This window comes from Anabrus simplex, chromosome 14, assembly GCF_040414725.1.
Source record: "Anabrus simplex isolate iqAnaSimp1 chromosome 14, ASM4041472v1, whole genome shotgun sequence".
NCBI classification, from domain to species: Eukaryota; Metazoa; Arthropoda; class Insecta; order Orthoptera; family Tettigoniidae; genus Anabrus; species Anabrus simplex.
This window is the reverse complement of record NC_090278.1, coordinates 87467907-87488651: the sequence shown is the minus strand read 5'-3', so window position 1 is coordinate 87488651 and position 20745 is coordinate 87467907. Positions and strand designations below refer to the sequence as shown.

The following is a 20745-nucleotide window of genomic DNA, read 5'->3' as shown; positions in this document are numbered from 1 at the left end:
CTTCTGCCAGGCTCTTCACTTTCCTCTATGCTGTCTGACCTCCCTTCATCAATTCTTGTTCTTTTCTGATCCCAATAGTATTAGAGCACCGGGCGAGTTGGCCGTGCGGTTAGGAGCGCGTAGCTGTGAGCTCGCATCCGGCAGATAGTGGGTTTGAACCCCACTCTCGGCAGCCCTGAAGATGGTTTTCCGTGGATTCCAATTTTCACACCAGGCAAATGCTGGGGCTGTACCTTAATTAAGGCCACGGCCGCTTCCTTCCCATTCCTAGGCCTTTCCTATCCCATCGTTGCCATAAGACCTATCTGTGTCAGTGTGACGTAAAGCAAAATGGCAATAATAAATAATAAGTATTAGAGCATTCAAAGCCTAGGGAGTCTTTCATTTTCAAGCCTTTCATGGCCCTTGTCTTTCTTTGGCCGACACTTTCATTTTTCAAGGTGTCGTATTCCTTCCATTTTTTATCCGCTGTTTAATGTTAATAGCAACCAATTGTAAAAAAAAAAAAAAAATGTGAGGATGGTTGCCCAGTTATACTTCCTCTTAAAACTATAACCACCACCACTCTCCCTCTACTTCTCTTACCCTCCACGACCGAGTCCATTATTCCTGTATGTAACCTATCCTCCTCCATTTGCCTCACACAACCCCACTGAAATGGAAATGGCGTATGGCTTTTAGTGCCGGAAGTGTCCGAGGACATGTTTTGCTGGCCAAATGCAGGTCTTTTGATTTGACCTGAGAGTCGTGATAAGGATAAAATGATGAAGATGGCACATACACCCAGCCTATGTGCCAGCAAAATGAACCAATGATGGTTAAAATAGCTAACCCTCCTGGGAATCGAACCTGGGACCCATGTGACCAAAGGCCAGCACACTAATTGTTTAGCCATGGAGCCGGACACAACCCCACTAACAAAGCTGGTTTGTACGCACAGTGCTATCCATCGATTTCTTTCCTAACTTACTCTTTATCCCCTCATTCAGAGTTCTCTCTTGCCATTGTTCTGCCTGTTTATACCAGTAATAATTCTCACTACATTCATGTCTTGTTTGGAAATGCTAATTATCATACTACTCTTTTCAATTTCCAAGATAATATATGCAGTTTTTCAGCACTGTCTGCTGTTAAGACCAATCCATGGGCATAGGCCAAACTTCTTACCACATTTACTCCCAGTTTAATCCTTCTGTGTCATTTTATATCTTTCAGTAAACAGGCATTCCATTGTAACAGGTGTTACAGTTGAACAGTTGAAAAGACCAATTTGGAGAACGAAATAACATTTGATCAAAATTTCATCAATAGCAAAATATAGCTCTTACTTTTGTGTGTACTATGGACTATTATTTTCTGAAAAAAAAAAAGACTTTTCCTAGTATTTCAAATATTAAAAAGCATACTGTAACGGGTGTTACATGAATGTACCGTAACCCACCTGTTGAGGTAGATAGTGAAAATCAATAAATTCTATGAGATAACTAACTTACAAATTTTATTGCAGACCAAAGAAACTCTAGAAAAATTAAACATATAATTTAAAAGAAAGACAATCACTGTTTTTCTTGTTATTTCACTATTTTATATGTAACGGGTGTTACACAATTGACAGAACAAATTATAACTGATCAAAATTGGCAACGTGCTTATCAGATTAAAGGAGATAATAGTATCTAAGGACAAATTTAAATAAGATTATTTGTTTAAACAAGTAAATTAAGCATTAGAGCTCTTGAACAAATTCAAAGATTCTTTAAAAATTATTCTGTAACTCCTTGTATTTTAATAGTTATTTATTATTAAATACACACTAGAATCATATTTATAATTAGGAGAAACTTAAGACAAAATCTAGCACTAATACTGTTACAAATTCTACTTTTTTTCAATTTGAAACCTCAAAAACTGCATCTAAACTTTAATAACAATGATCACTATCATCACTAGATATGGACATTTATGAAATGTACTGTTCCTATAGTTAAACACACCATTATTTTTTTATAGTAAAAAGAAGACATCTCAAGGTTGTACTTTTCATGGAATCCAGGTACATGGATCACGTAAACCCTGAACAATATGGGTGAAAGAGTATGGCCTTGTCTAACCCCTGTAACTACCTTGAACCAAGAACTCATTCCACCATCACCGAATGAGTTGACTTTGTGATTTTGGTCACATAGCTGTGAGCTTGCATTTGAGAGCCTGGAAGATGGTTTTCTATGGTTTTCCTATTTTTAAACCAGGCAAATGCTGGGGCTATAACTTACTTAAAGCCGCAGTCACTTCCTTCCCAGTCCTAGCAATTTCTTATACCATGATCGCTCTAAGACCTGTCTGTGTCGATGAGACACAAAACAAGTATAAGCAATAAATTTCATGGTTGGGCCCGTTCTGATGGATATGACTTACTTTTTACAGAACTTTAGTTTGTTATCCACCTAATCAATACAGTACTAGTTTCATCCTCGGCTATTAATCATGAAATTAGTATTAGGATGTAGTGACGTCATAAATGAAAAGGGGGCCCCACTTAAGGCTATAAATACAAACAAATAAAATCTACTAATGTACCCATTACAAGTCCACACATTAGACATTTGATAAATGGTGAAGTGGATTTGAATAAAAACTAGTAGGTCACAAGATTAAAGACAATTAAAATTATTTCAAAACTGCACTTACGTTGACAAAAAGATGACATAAGAATTTATTCTCTATTAGCAGTCCCATCATGCATCATATTAAATGTGCATTACAAGAAAATATCACAATATTGATGGAAATAAAATTGATTAATTGTTGGAAGTGCCTGTCCACACCGTATCACTGAAGGAACAATCTTCTTTTGTTACATTAACACAACAAATTAAAATCTGTAGTCGACACTGACAGTTGTGCTGGGTGCACCGCCGTAACCTCACAGGTTATCACCCTCTTAACGCCCTTATGGACGTATAGACTTACTTTCGTAACACCAGGATATCCTTCATTTTATTGTAACAAAAGAAGATTGTTCCTTCAGTGATACGGCATGGACAGGTACATAAACAACTAATCAATTTTATTTTCATCAATATTGCAGTATTTTCTTGTAATGCATATTTAATATGGTCCATGATGGGACTAATAATAGACAATGACATCTTAAGCCATCTTTTGTTCAGCATAAGTGCAGTTTTGAAATCCTTTTAAGTGTCATTAATCTTGCAATAATAATAATAATAATAATAATAATAATAATAATAATAATAATAATCGTATGGCCTCAGCTACCGTGTGCAGACATTTCAATTTGACGCCATCTGGCTGTCTGCTCGTCAGTTTGGACATTCCGTTTTACTCTAGGCCTATTGGATGGCAGCAGATTAAACCGAAACTGTCGTGGGCGTCCGTGGCTGTGATTTAATGAATTTTGTCTGGTAAACAGGAAATGTGTCACCAGAGACCTTTTACATGCCGAGATCATACGACATGGAGTGTCAAATGTACTTTTTTTCCGCTCTTCAAAAATTCGACTATCTCTGCCGGGTTTGAACACGCTATCTTGGGATCCGGAGGCCGACACTTTACCATTGATCCACAGAGTCAGCTACTAATCTTGTGACCTACTAGTTTTTATTCAAATCCACTTCACCATTTTCAAATGTCTAATGTGTGGACTTGTAATGGGTACACTAGTGTATTTTATGTGTTTGTATTTGTAGCCTTAACTGGGGCTCCCTTTTTGTTTATGACATCACAATGTCCTTATACTAATGAGTTCTTGTTTGAGCCATTTTTGATATGCCTTCTTTTTATATGATGTTCAAGTCCATCCCTGGTGAGGTACAGTGTGCAGAGTTTACTTTGTCTTCTGACGTGTGCTGTGTCAAGTTTGTTACTTTCATTGGTCTGTCTCAGTCTTACCCTAAGCTTTAACAATATGAAAGTGACTGAGGTACGAGCGATGCTAGTAAAGCCATTCCATATGCAGCCAATCCCTGTTATGAATGGTGTGTAAATGTTGCTCATAGGGTCGGTTGGTGCATGCACTAAAGTGGCCTTGGCAGACTGATGTACTAGAGCATCGTCTGGCTTGGAGAGGAATGTAATGGGAAACTACCTCACTCCTCATTTCCCTAGTGACAGCTAGGCCACCTTTGACAGCTGAAAGTGAAGCTGTTGAGGATACAACCAATCTTTGGGCTGAGGACTCGACATACCTCTTGTTAATGTTTACAAACTGACCCGACTTTATAATTCCAGCAAGATGTTTGCTTTTCTCCATTTTTACACAAAGTTGTTCCTAGGAATTCCCTTGTTTCTTGAACTATATCCTGAACCTGAGGGCTGTCAATTCTTAGAAACTGCACATGAATCATACTCATGTCGTCATCATCATTTCCCTTTTCCAGCTGACACCAGGTGGGGGGAAATATGGTCCCTTTCCACTGCTTCCTCTCTCTCCAACATTCCTCATCTGACACTGTGTTCCAGTCCAGGTTCTGTTGTCTTATGTTGCTCTTCACAGAGTCGATCCATTGTAATCTTCGTCTTTCTCATTCTCTCTTTCCTGTCATCTGTCTTACCAGTGCTTATCTTGGCAGTCTTTCTTCTTTAATTCACTTGACATGTCCAGACCACATTAATCTGTTCTGTTCGAGTTTGTCATTTAGTTTTTGTATATTTAGTTCTTTTTGTCTGTCTTAATTTCTCACTCTATCCCTCCTTGCCTTCTGTACATACCCCTGCCTGTACGCTACTCTCATCTCTCTGAGTCATTGTCCAGGTTTCTGCTGCATAAGTCATTCTAGGTAAGTACAGTAATATCTCTTGTGAAGGACTTTTTTAGCCTTCATTGGTTCATCTCTATTCCATTTCAATCTCCGTACCTGGTGGTAAAAGGTACTCACCAGTTGTATCCTTCTACTAATTTCCATATCCAGTCTTCCATTCTCTGTCAGGTCAGTTTCCAAGTGTTTGAAGTGTTCTACTATTTCTAGTTCCTTGTCTCCAATTTTGAGAGCTCCAGGGGATTCTCTAACTTAGTCGCTTGCAGTCAGACTTAACTTTCTCTTCTGTAATCCGTGCCCAGTCTCAATATGGACGGTGTTATTCTATCTTTGGCAACACGCTAGAGTTGTTTGATGGTTTTTATTCCAGTCCAGTTTTGAGTATTCTTGAGACATAAGGTTCTTCTTCTGCCTACTCCTCGCTGTCTTTCAGCTTAGTCCTTTATAATGAGCTGCAATATTGCATACATTTTACCATGTAACACGTACCCCAGGTACACAATTTTTCTGCATTTGATGGAGGTCAGCAGCTCTCTTTTAGAGTGTGCTCTCTGCAATATCTGTTCATTAGAGGCAAGCTCTGTCCAGGAGACTTCTAGAATTCTCCTATGAAACATTCATAAAGCTTCCAGCCTTTTTATGGTGGTCAGTTTCAAAATCCAAGCTTCAACTTCATAAAACAATTATCACCCAGTAATGCATTCATTTTCATGAATGCTAATCATGACATTTCTGTACGGATCTTAATTTCGAGATCTGAGTTTAAATAATCTGATATCTGAAAACCAAGGTATTTAAATTTGTTAGCTTGTTGGATTTGTTGACCTTTAGGTTTCAGAATAGCTTTATCTCTTCTTTGACTGGGAACCATTAATTAGGCTGAGCAAGTAGCTGCGCTGCTTGAGTCACATAGCTGTCAGTTTGCATTCGGGAGATAGTGGGTTTGAACCCGACTGTTGGCATCCTTGAATAGGGTTTTCCATGGTTTTCCATTTTTACACAAGGTAATTGATGGGGCTGTATCTTAATTAAGACCACGGCCACTTCCGTCCTACTTCTAGCCTTTCCTAAGACCTATCTGTGTCGGTGCAACGTAAAGCAAATTATAGAAAGAAAAAAAAAAACAAAAAAAAAACTTAATTTTGTTTTGTTTGTGTTGATTTTGAGACACATTTTCTCCCCAACTGTATTAAGCTTGTCTGAGTATGGTTGTAGGATTTCAGTACTACTGGCAAGAAGTACTGTGTCATCTGCATATCTGAGCATTCATGTTAGTTCTCCGTTGACCTTGATTCCCACTTCTCTATCTGCTACTGCCTTAAAAACAGGTCCCGAGTAGATGTTCAATAATAATGGGGACAAAACATAGCCTTATCGAATCCCTCACCTAATTTCCATAGAGTCTAGTGATAATTCTTTGCAGCTCAAATAGTAGTCTGTATCATTGAAAAATCTCTGAAATACGTGTACATTCCTAACTGATTTTCTGAATTCAAAGTCAGTTATTATATACCGCAGACTATACCTCATGTGTGTTTGAGTCATCAGTCCATAGACTGGTTTGATGCAGCTCTCCATGCCACCCTATCCTGTGCTAACCTTTTTATTTCTACGTAACTATTGCATCCTACATCTGCTCTAATCTGTTTGTCATATTCATACCTTGGTCTACCCCTACCGTTCTTACCACCTACACTTCCTTCAAAAACCAACTGAACAAGTCCTGGGTGTCTTAAGATGTGTCCTATCATTCTATCTCTTCTTCTCGTCAAATTTAGCCAAATCGATCTCCTCTCACCAATTCGATTCAGTATCTCTTCATTCGTGATTCGATCTATCCATCTCACCTTCAGCATTCTTCTGTAACACCACATTTCAAAAGCTTCTATTCTCTTTCTTTCTGAGCTACTTATCGTCCATGTTTCACTTCCATACAATGCCACGCTCCACACGAAAGCCTTCAAAAACATCTTTCTAATTCCTATATCAATGTTTGAAGTGAGCAAATTTCTTTTCTTAAGAAAGCTCTTCCTTGCTTGTGCTAGTCTGCATTTTATGTCCTCCTTACTTCTGCCATCGTTAGTTATTTTACTACCCAAGTAACAATATTCATCTATTTCCTTTAAGACTTCATTTCCTAATCTAATATATCCTACATCACCTGCCTTCGTTCGACTGCACTCCATTACTTTTGTTTTGGACTTATTTATTTTCATCTTGTACTCCTTACCCAAGACTTCATCCATACCATTCAGCAACTTCTCGAGATCTTCTGCAGTCTCAGATAAAATAACAATATCATCGGCAAATCTCAAGGTTTTGATTTCCTCTCCTTGGACTGTGATTCCCTTTCCAAATTTCTCTTTGATTTCCTTTACTGCCTGTTCTATGTAAACATTGAAAAGGAGGGGTACAAACTGCAGCCTTGCCTCACTCCTTTCTGGATTGCTGCTTCTTTTTCAAAGCCCTCGATTCTTATCACTGCAGACTGATTTTTATACAGGTTGTAGATAATTCTTCGTTCTCGGTATTTGATCCCTATCATCTTCAGAATCATAAATAGCTTGTTCCAATCAACATTATCGAATGCCTTTTCTATATCTACGAATGCCATGTACGTGGGCTTGTCCTTCTTGATTCGATCCTCTAAGATCAGTCGTAAAGTCAGGATTGCTTCTAACTTTAGCCTATCCATCTCCCTTTTCAGATTCTCTAACTTACCACAACGATTCAAACTTCTAACATTCCACGCTCCGACTCGTAGAATGTCAGTATCCATCTTCCTGATGATCGCCCCCTCTCGTGTAGTCCCCACCCGGAGATCCGAATGGGGGACTAGTTTACCTCCGGAATATTTTACTCGGGAGGAAGCCATCATCAGTACATCATTCACACAGAGAGAGCTGCATGTCCTCGGGAGGTAGTTACGGCTGTTTTTTATGTATCTGATTGTGAGAATATCCTTGAGCTTGAAGAATAATTTGCAACTGGTATGCGCATACTAGCACAGAAGTCCAGTAAATGCTTCTGATTCTTAAATCTTCTCCGCATTTACCTTCTCCTGTTTTAGTTCAGTTGAGAAAGTACCAGAGTTGTTGTAGCCCATAGCAGAAGATATGGTATCTTGTATATTACCTCTTTAGCAGTCAATGGTAAATCCTTATTTCATGCTCTCTTCTATCAAGTTGTATCTTCCTGCAGACTTTTATATCCAAATTTGAAATATCCAACAGTGCTCTTCCTGATTTTCCTTTTTTTTTTTTAATCTCCATTATCTTCCTTTTTTCCACTTGTTCATTCTTTTGCTGCCCTCTGCTGGATATCATCAGTCACGATTACAAATGGTAAAGATATTATGCATGTTTTGAATATTAAAAACTGTCCATTTTTGTCTACTTGTACATTTCTTCCCCAATTTTTGTATTTCCTCAGTCACCAGTGATCTGCATTTAGGACTGTTGCCCAGGTGCTAGATTGCCTATCAATGGCTTACCGATTCTTTTTAAAATGATTTCAAAGTGGTTGGTAATTTATAGAATATATCCCTTGGTAAATTCAGCACAGGAAAACTGATTATTCTTGGAAATGTTCCCGGGAAGACTATAACTGGGTTAAACATCTTTGATGCATCACATCTGGCCGAGGACCGCATGAGAGAGAGACAACTAACCAGTTCTCAGAATTGAGGGAATGATCAGAGAGGTGGGGGAGGGGGCGAGGTAGCAAGAATAATCCACAAAAATTGGATTTTAATTTTGTTGGCAGCTTATGCAAGTAAAAAAAAAAAAAAAGCACGCTGTTCTAGCCCTTCAGGCAAGTAACTCAATGTTGAAAACATCCTAAGGATATTAGCTACGAATTTTAGGTTAATAAAATATAATAAAGTATGAGAATATATTCTTCATTTATTCCTAAAAATTACAATCCTTTCCTTAATCATCCTTATGCGGTCGATTAGATTAGCAGTTTGCCTTTTTCCACCACTTGGAGCGCCATTGTGAGTTAGTGCATTGTTTCACTTAAGCACCACTACGAGCGCTAATGTGAGTCAATATAGAGTTTCACTTAAGCCTTTGTAAGTACATTCGAGTGGACATTTTCAAAAAAAAAAAAAAAATGAAAAAAACGGCTAAGGGTTTTGAACCAAGGAACACATTATACAAAGAATTATGTAGATAAGTTAATTTGGCTAGGATTTGAATCAAAAAGAAAACGACCGGCGAGTTGGCCATGCGGTTAGGGGCGCGCGGCTGTGAGCTTGCACTCGGGAGATAGTGGGTTCGAACCCCACTGTCGGCAGCTCTGAAGATGGTTTTCTGTGGTTTCCCATTTTCACACCAGGCAAATGCTGGGGCTTTACCTTAAGGCCACCGTTAATGCACATCGCTATCGCCAACAAATGATTAATTTTAATCACGCATTGATCGAAAGACGACCGGAATGGGCCAGAAGACATGGCAAAGTGATTTGGTTACACGACAATGCGTTGTCTCACACAGCAAAACCAGTGAAATGCACCTTGAAATCGCTTGGATCGCACCCGCCGTACTCTCCCGACCTGGCGCCATCTGACGATCACCTCTTGGCATCAATGGGCCACGCGCTCGCAGAGCAGTACTTCAGCAATTTCGAGGAAGTGGAAAATGGTTCGACGAATGGTTTGCCGCAAAAGGCAAGCAGTTTTTCTGACATGGTATTCACAACTTACCTAAAAGATGGGCGAAGTGTGTAGAAGCCGATGGCCAATATTTTGAATTAAAAAAAATAAAAATGAATTTCCCTTGAAAATTATCGTACGCGTTTCCTTTACCACAAAAACCGGCAAAAACTTATGCATACACCTGGTATTATTATTATTATTATTATTATTATTATTATTGTTGTTGTTGTTGTTGTTGCTGTTGTTGTTGTTATTATTATTTATCCAATTAAGGGCTACAGATAACAAAATTAGATTAATTCTTAAAATAACAACTAAAACTTAAAACCGGGACGACTTGTAAATAAAGTGGAAAAATTTAGCAAACTCATTACAACAGCAACATTTTTTTGAAATAAAGCACTAAAAGGTGCGTGATATTGTATACCACACATCTTTAAATGAATTTCTAATTCATATCTACTTCTTTCAAAGGTGGGACAGCCAAATAAAAGATGATAAACAGTTTGTGGTATTTCACAAGTACAACTGTAGGGCTTCTGGAAATTGATTTTAAACCTCTCAAAATATGATCGAAATTTCCATATCCCGACATAAACTGTGTTAAAATATGGTTATGAGTTTGTCTACTTTTGAGTTTATCTTGATTCTCCGGAAATAACAAATTCCTTGTAAGCTGACCTCTTGAGCTATAGTTTGGTCTCATATTAATGCAGGTCGATGTGGCGAATTCTATTCGGGCTCAGATTACTGCATTCGGTTCCCGCTGTGCGTCCAGACTGTTTCTTGAGTTGCGCTGCGTGGAGGACTATGAAGGGAGCATTCAATGCAGACTAAATACCTTCCTATTAAATGATCGTCGTACGCCCAACAACGACAGGGGAGTCCCGGCCCAGCGGTTTGTGCAACGTGAGATACTGTTCAGAATGGACATCCTGAAACCGGATCCTGTTGAGGACGTGATTGAAAAAATGAGAAAGGCAACATCCTTCTACGATAGATATTTCTCCTAAGGCGAAAGTGTAGCCGTTCGTGACTACAGGTCTCCCGATATTTAGAAAAAAAGTGCCATAGGTACAGTCCTGAGTAAGGATGGAACGCTGAACTACACGGTATCTGTCAATGGCCAGTTATGGCAAAGACATATCGACCGAATGAAGTCGTTCAAGAGACACCCACTACAGTCTTCGTGCCCTTAGCTTTACATCATCCAGAAAAGAAGACCAACCATAATGACAACAGTAACTATACCGGCGACACCGACAATCCAATCGTGGCGCCAATCCGGACTCTGCCATGCTGTCTGCACCGGACCTGGCAATGCGGATTCGCAGCCAACCGTGACATCTGAAGGAGAGAACGTCCTACGGCGCTCTACTAGGACTAGGAAGGCAGTGGAGAGATTGAATGTAAAAGGCACTTCCTTCTCTCACTCTTTTTAGCCCGGAAGAAGAGGGACGTATCTCTTTGGATTTTATTGCCGATTTTATTGTAGCACCATTCGATATGGTACATACTGGACGTTCTTTTCGTCTGAACTTGTACCTAGGTAATAGGTGATAATCTAATACAGTATTCCTTTATTACTTGTTTATTTATATTATTACATAAAATACATAACATAGATAGACAAATTTGTTAACGCTCTCAATTTTTGCTATTCTTCCACATTCCCTCAACACAACTATCACTAGATAAGGGCTGATATAAATTTCAAGTATCATGGCTCCGCTTCCGTACTTAGCTCAAATGATTACAATCCACTTCGAGAATACGTGCTGATGACCTCTTAAAGAACATAATCATTTTAAAAGGCACGCTGCTGTGAGAGGAGGAGAGTTGGTGACGTCGTGAAGTGAAAATGTCAGCCAGCAGTGTGCCTCATCAATATTGTAATTGTGTTTTGTCGGTCCGCTCTCGCTTGCTTGAGCAGATTCATGTATTCATAGCCCCCACACCGAGGGAGGAGCGGATCAGGGCAATTTACACGATCTGGCGCCCTTAACGGCAAATGAAAATGAGTTACTTTCGGAATGTCAGTCGGAGGAGTAAATCTTAAGACTTCCGGGAGCGGGGAACTCCACAAGGGCCGTTCTGGGTCCAAACTTAGTTACTTCTACGCTCATTTTTCTGCAAATTCAAAAGCAGCAGAATATTAAAAAAATCTTGAATACGTTCGCGGTATCAGAATATGTAACAGCATGATTTGGGCTGTTTTTAAACAATGCATTGCGTACCGTCTTGACAATATAAACAAAAAATATGATTACGCTGTATTATGTTATCTCGTAAATTTGTACTAGACTCTAATATTGTAATGCGCCTATAGTGGGCGATTCTCAGGCTGCTTTGAATGCATTTCAAGACAAGTATAATTTACATCCGATTGCTGATATTCAACCACAACAAGTATATCTGCATGAAATACAGAAATGGACAATAGCATTCATACCCCAACCCATCCAAAACAAAATGCTTTATTGCTGGACCAATATTGAGTACAGGTCAAAATTACAAACCCAAACGTATACCTTGTACAGCAATGTACATGAAAAAGCACAAAATAAACTGGAAGTAAATAACAGTACATAACAAAGCAACAAATTCGTACTCCATGACACTACTTGTCTGGACGTAAGTATTCATACCGTATCCCAGAAGAGTTCACAACTCAATGAAGAAACAGATATTACCAACTCGATCATTAGCGCGTTTGTTTGCCTTTCTTGTATATTATTTATTTTAACCTGCTGGACATTGAGAACACCAGTTTCCGTGTTAGTTCAGATGAAATGCTCCCCATTCTTGATGTAGTAACTGTTTCAAGTGTGCTTTACTTGTTATGTGGTGTTTTCTTAGTCTGGACTCCAATTCACTCCATAGACGTTTGATGGGGTTGGTATCCGGCGATTGGGGAGGTGTTTTTGATGTGTGCGGCGTGTTGTAGAGTACCCACAAACGAACAATGTTTGGGATCATTGTCGTGTTGGAAGTATTTTCGGCGCTTTTGCGAAATTTTTCTTTTAGGATGTTCAAATATTAAAATCTGTCCATAGTCCCCTCGATAAATACTAGTTGCCCGACACCTGAAGCGGTCATTGAGCCGCACGGTATAACCCTACCCCCACCGTGCTTGACAGTGCTAATGAGTTTCTGCTCATCGAGCTCTGTTAGGGCGTCTCCACACTAAAATGCGTTCATCACTTCGGAAAACATTACATTTACTCTCATCTGTAAACATCACTGTCGACCAAAACATATTATCTAACGCCACATATTCTTTTGCAAATTGTTGTCTCTTCCGTCGATTCACTTCTTTTATGTGCGGTGTATTTCCTGGACCCTAGATCGATGCCCAGCACGATGAAGGACCCTCCTTACTATTTTTTGTGACACTGCATGATGGAATGCTATTGCCGAAGATGTAGTGTGCGGTTGTTTTTTAATTGTGGTTACTATGAACCTTTCTTCTCGTACGGTCAGTTCTTTTCTTTGCTTATAAGAACATCCCGTCGTTTTAACCTTTGTATGATGCTTTGCACAGTTGGTTTACTTTTTCCAATGATGATACCCCCTGTGGGTGGGGGAGGCAGACGAAGAATTCACCCATGGTATCCCCTGCCTGTTGTAAGAGGCGACTGAAAGGGGCGACCAAGGGATGGATGAATTAGAACCATGAAACTACTCTTGATTGGTACCATCATGCGGGGAACACCATGGGTTGCATGTACTTGCGAGTAGTATCACTAACTTGGTACGAAATAAGTTTGTGATTCGTTGCAGTAAAAAGCCTGGCCGGGTGGATTCCAGTACCCGTGCGTTGTACCCACGTGAGCAACACCGCGGGTCTGGGCGTAGCCTGTGAGTTGTACCGCTGTATGAGCGACACCGTGGGTCTGCGTTGCCTGTGATTAGTACTCACTATGTGCTGAACACCACGGGGCCCTTGGGACCGGCACCCGTGACTAGTACCCCTAGGTGAGGAAACTCATCGGTTTGCGTTGGCTGTGAGTGGCGCCATTGTGTGTGAAACACCATAGGACTGCGTTACCTGTACGAAGTACAATACTTGTGAGTAGTACCATCTTTTGTGGAACACCGTGAGTCTTCGCTACTTCTGATTAATACCCCAACATGACACATACCATGGTTCTATTTTACTCGCGACATGTGCCATTCTGTGGGGCCTTAGACTTGGATTTTGCACCCCCTTTAGACACCAAGCATCATTGTGCTTTATAAGTGGTTCCTTGGTCGGTAATAATGTTATTTTCCATCTCTATTGAGTCCGATCCACTGGTTTTTGTTTGTTTGTTTTGTGTTTTGTTGGGTTCCTGTCCATCCATTCATTCTTCATGACATATTTAATTTTTATTTTGGTCATTGGATGGCTTTGAAATTTTTGTTCTTTCATTTCGTACCATTAGGGGCCGATGACCTTCGATGTTAGGCCCCTTAAAACAACAAGCATCATCATCATCATCATCTTCCAATGATGTTTCCGATCTCGGAATACGATTTTCCTTGGCGGTGAAGGCATAGAATAAGTCGTCTCTCTTCAACAGACGTTTCCATAGTTTTCCTCGCCATTGGACCAGCTGATCAGTCCGTCTCTGTCTGCATCTACTATACAACTAATGCCATGGAACGACACAAGTTTCTGTTTACTCGTTCAAACCCCATTTTTACACGTAAGGTATGAATACTTATGTCCAGACAAGTAGTGTCATGGAGTACGCATTTGATGCTTTATTATGTATTGTTATTTACTTCTAGTTTATTTTGTGCTTTGTAATGGCCGCTGCTGTACGTGGTAAACGTTTGTGTTTGTAATTTTGACCTGTACTCCGTATTGGTCCAGCAATAAAGCATTTTCTATTGGATGGGTGCGGGTATGAATACTTTTGTCCATGTCTGTAGGTACAAGGTAATAACGGAACAGAAGGGAATGAGGGAGCTGATGAACTTGCAACCATTCCCGAGTCTGTGTTAATATGACACATGCCCTATGTCATTTGCCAACAAGGATGTGAAAAACATATGCGGAGAATATATGGAATATTCTATGGATAATTCGCTCCGGAGGTCAGCTTACAGGAATGTGTTCATTCCGGAGATTCAACATAAACTGAACAGTAGACTAACTCATGACCATATTTTAACACAGTTTATGTCAGGACATGGAAAATATGGATCAAATTTTTTAAGAGGTTTAGAATCAAAATCAAGAAGCTCTACAGTTGTACCTGTGAAATCCCACAGACCGTTTATCATCTGGTATTTGACTGGTCCCATTTTTGAAAGAAGTAGGATGTGAATGAGTAATTCACTTAAATATGTGTGATATACTGTATCAAGCACCTTCTAATGCTTTATATTTTTTTTAAAGTTGCTGTTGTAATGCGTTTGTTAAATTTTTCACTTTTGTTTACAAGTCGTCCCAGTTTTAAGTTTTAGGTACTATTTTGTGTATAGGTATCTATAGCCCTAATATATCACGTGTACAGTAGGGTTTATGGAGCCTCCGTGGCTCAGGCGGCAGCGCGTCGGCCTCTCACCGCTGGATACCGTGGTTCAAATCCCGGTCACTCCATGTGAGATTTGTGCTGGACAAAGCGGAGGCGGGACAGGTTTTTCTCCGGGTACTCCGGCTTTCCCTGTCACCTTTCATTCCAGCAACACTCTCCATTCTCATTTCATAGCATCTATCATTCATTAATAAATCACTTTGGGAGTGGCGACCCCATCTTACTAACAGCCTATATCTGCTTCATTCATTACATTGACCCGGTCAATGACTGGAAAACAGCAGGTTGCAGGTTTTCATTTTCACAGTAGGGTTTGTAATTGGATAATCTACCTGTGTATATATATAAATGAATGTTTGTTTGTATGTATGTGTCGAATGGACTCAAAAGCTAGTGGACCGATTTCACAAATTGTTCTTATTACTCCTGGGAGGGTTTTGGAAGTGGTTTGAACGAACTCTGATGGGTAGTTCGGCATAGGGGGTGAGAAGGGTGAAAAAAAAAAAAGGGGAAGGTAAGTAAACCGCATGTCAAGTCTGACCAGCGGGTTGCCTAACCAACAGTATGTAAAGATTATGATGCGTTTCTTAAAATTTATCTTCTTCTTCCTCCTCTATAAATGGTATAGAAAAATGAAAAGTCCAAGTTCAGTCCCCATGGCATAGGTGGTCAGAAGGAGTGAAGAAAGAAAATGTCGAAAATGACAGAGATTACGGGTGTGTGTGTGTGTGTGTGTTTCAGTATAGCTCTCAACCAAACTAGATACACATATAACTTACTATCTGGAAAAATTATTGTAGGGGCAAGAAACCCCTAGCACCCCTAAAGGAAGGGGCGAAATGTAAAAATTCGAAAAATGACTGATATTAGTGGCGAGTTCATAGTCTTTGGGGTAGCTGAGATGAACCGTGACAATCTGGATGCCGTTTGAGCCAAAGTTCAATCCCAATCGGGATGGGGGGTTAGAAGGGGTGAAAGGAATGTCCAAAATGACCGAGTTCAAGGATGTACAGCATAGCTCTCAAAAAAACATGATACTCATATGAATTAATGTTTTGGAAAGAAAACTAGGGTAAGACACCTTATGGTGGGGGGTGGGAAGGGGGTGAAATATTAAAATAATAGAGAACGACCAATATTGTAAGTGAAAAAGAAGTATCTTAGTAAATATAGTTTTTCTTTTGCATGTAATTAAATTGTTTAGAAAATCTAACGCGGTTGAATTAATAAACGCGGACTCCTACTAGTCACTGATAATAAATCTACCGGTATACTATTAATAGAAATGAGATCGTATTTGTTTGTTCCGGTTAGGCTCGATAACTACTGGACCGACTGAGTTGAAATTTAGAAAGAATATAGCTTGAATTCCCGGTGCACGCAAGGGATACATTTTATTTTGATATATTTCATCGTTTCGAACTAGTGACGGATTTTACAGGGTATATGCGAAATTCGGACATCAAAATGTGAAGTGCACCAAGTAGCCTTGAAATTAAATTTCTACAGGGAGCCTGCCTCCGTGGCTCAGGAGGCAGCGCATCGCCCTCTCACCACTGAGTTCCGCGGTTCAAATCCCGGTCACTCCATGTGAGATTTGTGCTGGACAAAGCGGTGGCGGGGCAGGTTTTTCTCCGGGTACTCCGGTTTTCCCTGTCATCTTCATTCCAGCAACACTCTCCAATACCATTTCATTCTATCTGTCAGTCATTAATCATTGCCCCAGGGGAGTGAGACAGGCTTCGACACAATTCCTATCCTCACCGCTAGATGGAGGCTTCGTTCTCATTCCAGTCCTGACCCGGTCGAATGACTGGAAACAAGCTGAGGATTTTCATTTTCTAAGTAACTCCAACGGTTTCCGAGAAAATTCAGCTTTATGGTGTATTGAGCTGTGGTCCACGGCGAAATAACTACAATAACGGGAAAACGGTTGGTGCTATCGTGAAATAAAGTCCACTGTGTGGCCTTCAAATGAAACTTTCTACAAGAAACATCGTATGCACTTGCGCATGAAGATGTAACATATTTTTAAAAAAATATTATCGGAAATTGCATCAATAAATTAATGATCTGCATTTACGGCTATCGCCCGGGTGGCAGATTCCGTATGAGTTGTTTACCTAATTTTTGTATTAAACATTTTAAAAGAACTTGGAAATTTATCGAACACTCCCCTTGATAATTTATTCCAATTCCTTGTCCTATAAAAAATATTTCCCCCAATGTGTCCTCTTGAATTCCAAATTTATCTTCATATTGTGATCTTTCTTACTTTTAAAGACACCACTCAAACGCATTCGTCTACTGATGTTATTCCACGCCATCTCTCCACTGACAGCTTGGAACATACCACTTACTCGAGCAGGTCGTCTCCTTACTCCCAAGTCGTCCCAGCCTAAAGTTTGCAACATTTTTATAACACAACTCTTTTGTCGGAAATCACCCAGAACAAATCGAGCCCATACAAAATAAGTGACCATGAACTATTCTACAAAAAATGTACGGGACGGTTCATACCTATTTATAAAAGGCGTGACCGTGCGGTTAAGGGCGCGCAGGTGTGAGCTTGCATTCGGGAGATGGTGGGTTCGAACCCCACTGTCCGTAGCCCTGAAGATGGTTTTCCGTGCTTCCCTGTTTTCGTACCAGGCAAATGTTGGGGCTGTACCTTAATTAAGACTTCCTTCTCACTCCTAGACCTTTCCTATCCAGCCCACAGAATAGCTTGCACGTCATGTTGGTCCCGCCCTATCGGGCCTTGAGGGCTTCGGCGAGTCTAACAACCCGGCCCGTATCCGGCATAGGTAGTGCCTTTCCGTATGATGGCGGCGCCAATGGTCTCCAGTAGTATGCCGCAGACGCTTGTGGTTGCAACACTTCAGGGTATTAGATCTCTTGCGAACCATGTGACTCGAGTTCTTCCTCCCATTGTCGGAGCTGATTCACGTCCTGCTTCAGTGCATCTTGTTGCTGCTGAATGTGTTGTATTGCCTGGAGTTTATCAGCCAATGTTGTCTCTTCCTGAGCCATCTCGGAGGTGAGATTTTTCTGCGATTTAGAACGAGTACTCAGGTTGGTTACGGGTGTGCCTGGAGCTTGATGCTGCTGTTTTCCTAATCTACTGGCTGTGAAGTTCTGGTTACTGGAAAATGTGCTGACAATATAGATTGTTGTGACATTAGAAGTCCGTGATCACGGGGCCAGTTGGCCGTGCGCGTAGAGGCGCGCGGCTGTGAGCTTGCATCCGGGAGATAGTAGGTTCGAGTCCCACTATCGGCAGCCCTGAAAATGGTTTTCCGTGGTTTCCCATTTTCACACCAGGCAAATGCTGGGGCTGTACCTTAATTAAGGCCACGGCCGCTTCCTTCCAACTCCTAGGCCTTTCCTATCCCATCGTCGCCATAAGACCTATCTGTGTCGGTGCGACGTAAAGCCCCTAGAAAAAAAAGTCCGTGATCAGATACGCGCTGCGGGCGCAACAAATTCAGGTACACAAGAAGAAGGCCATCCTCCCCTGACCAGCAGCAGACTGTTCGCCAGGCCTCGTTTCTTTCGGGGTAAGGCCGAAGCCCGCTCCCTCTGCGTGGAAATCGACACTAATCTACATTGCCTCCGACATGCTATTGATTTCTAAGGAGAAAAGAGATGGCATAGAGGAGTGGGAAAGGTACTACAGGAGTACTTACCTGTTTGCACGTCAGACGCGTTACCAGGCAAGGTTTGTGTTGGTAAGGTGGTGTAAGGTGGTGTTGAGGCGTGGTATTAAGGGCCAGAGAAAAACCACATAGGCGGAAAAAAATAGTATCACAGTTTGCATTGCCATGTGGAAATTATAAAATAAAAAGCAGTACATTAGAGGTTCTGTCATATTTAAGAACACCACCAGCTGATTCCATCTGTCTTGCCAGAGTCCACTGAACATCAGTTCTCTCCAGCTACTTAAAGAACGAGAAAAAAAATCTTGAATTTTCAGAAAATACAGGAATACTCAATCTGTTCTCAAAATCGGGTGATAAGTCTCTGCGATCAGGAGAGGGGGTGGGGAATTTCCCGGTTAAATCGGGGGAGTTGGCACGTCTGCCTATGCCATCGTCACCATAAGACCTATCTGTGTCGGTACGATGTAAAGCAAATAGAAAAAAAAAATCAACACTAGTGAGAATGATTGAGTGATCACAAAAGGGTACAGTGAACTTCAAGAACAAACCAATCAAATTGCGAGATGGAAAAATAAATAATGTGAAAGTTCTGATTAGTTTGCTTGACAGTCATCCTGAGTTTAGTAATCAGCGTGGTAACCATGTGCTAATGTTGACTGTGAATGTTTCTCTTCTTGCTACTCAGGAGTTTTGAGCGACTTGCGTTGCAACAGGAAAGGGACAATGTTCTCCTTTGACAGTTGGAAAAATCATATGTATTTTTCTTTCATATTATTGCCTTCTTCAATAATAACTGAGTGATTAAAAATGTGTGTGTCTTTAAATAAAACTACATATTGTTCTTCAGTAATTTATTTACATGAAAAATTACCTTTAAAATCCCAAAATATGATATTAACATGATTAAAAACAACGTGAAATTCTAAAAATTCTTCAAAAATAACCCCGATTTCTACCAAAAAATAAAATGAAAAAATACAGGTCCCTAGCTTAGCAAATTGTTAAATTTTTGTACAAAACGTAGCCCTCAATAAGCGGGTTTATGCTGTAGTTTGTAGTCAAAATTCAATCTTAATTAGGAACCGTATTTTGAGATTAATCACGTACGGTAATTTATATTCACCTTAGTTAATGCCCGCCTGGTGGTCATGTAAGGCGTCAAATATATCATACCGTGGTTAGCCTATTCGAGTCCCGTTGGTCGAAAAAGAAAATCACCATTAGAATGTAGGCTGACGTTTGGCGCTTTGGCTGAATTGTCAGCACACTGACTTACGATTCAGAAGGCCTCGGGCTCGATTCCCAATCAGTCAATCCAATCAATCAATCAATCAATCAATCAATCAATCAATCAATCAATCAATCAATCAATCAATCAATCAATCAATCAATCAGTCACCACTGATTTGGAGTCGCCGGTCGAGACGGGGAGTTTAATTCAATTTGGTTAATTCCTTTTTCTCGGGGACTGGGTGTTTGTGTTCATCATTATCGTAACTTTATTAATGTACGGTGTGGCTCACTGTTTCGTAAGTGGGGTGTGAGATCCTCCCCCTGATTGCGACTGCCAGCATATCGCCACTGACTACCAAGGGGATCATACTCGGGACCACTGGAAGATTTTGTGTGGGCTAAAAGTCAGACTATTCAGTGGTTGGACAAGTTAGATTTAAATTGATGAACTTTCTATGAGCGTGGTTGTTTAGATTTTTTGTTTTCTTTACCAATTACTTCTTTATTATTTGTTTTATATTTGTATGTAACTTATAACATTGTGTACTGGCCATACGCTAAATAAATAAATAAATAAATAAATAAATAAATAAATAAATAAATAAATAAATAAATAAATAAATAAATAAATACATGAATGAATAATCATCGTAAGTCGTGTAACTCATTGCCGTGACCCCGTTTGACTTCAGACACAGTATTCTCGACTAAACGTTGCCATCTTTGACGGTGTTCAGTTTCTCCTGAACCCTACCGAAGAGTCAGACCGGGGGTGTGCTTGACCTGATCAGTCCACCTGCTCGATGTCCTTCCTTGTAGTCTTCTGCCAATAACCTTGCCTTCCATGGTGCACTTCTTACTATATGCCCAAAGCACTGGATGAT

At 40.3% G+C, this 20745-nt stretch overlaps 1 protein-coding gene across 1 annotated transcript in view; it reads left to right on the top strand.

Annotated features, from left to right (window-relative positions):
* The window catches only part of LOC136885670 (diacylglycerol kinase eta), a 332289-nt gene that overhangs the window by 1852 nt on the left and 309692 nt on the right, over positions 1-20745 (top strand). The window lies entirely within an intron of this gene.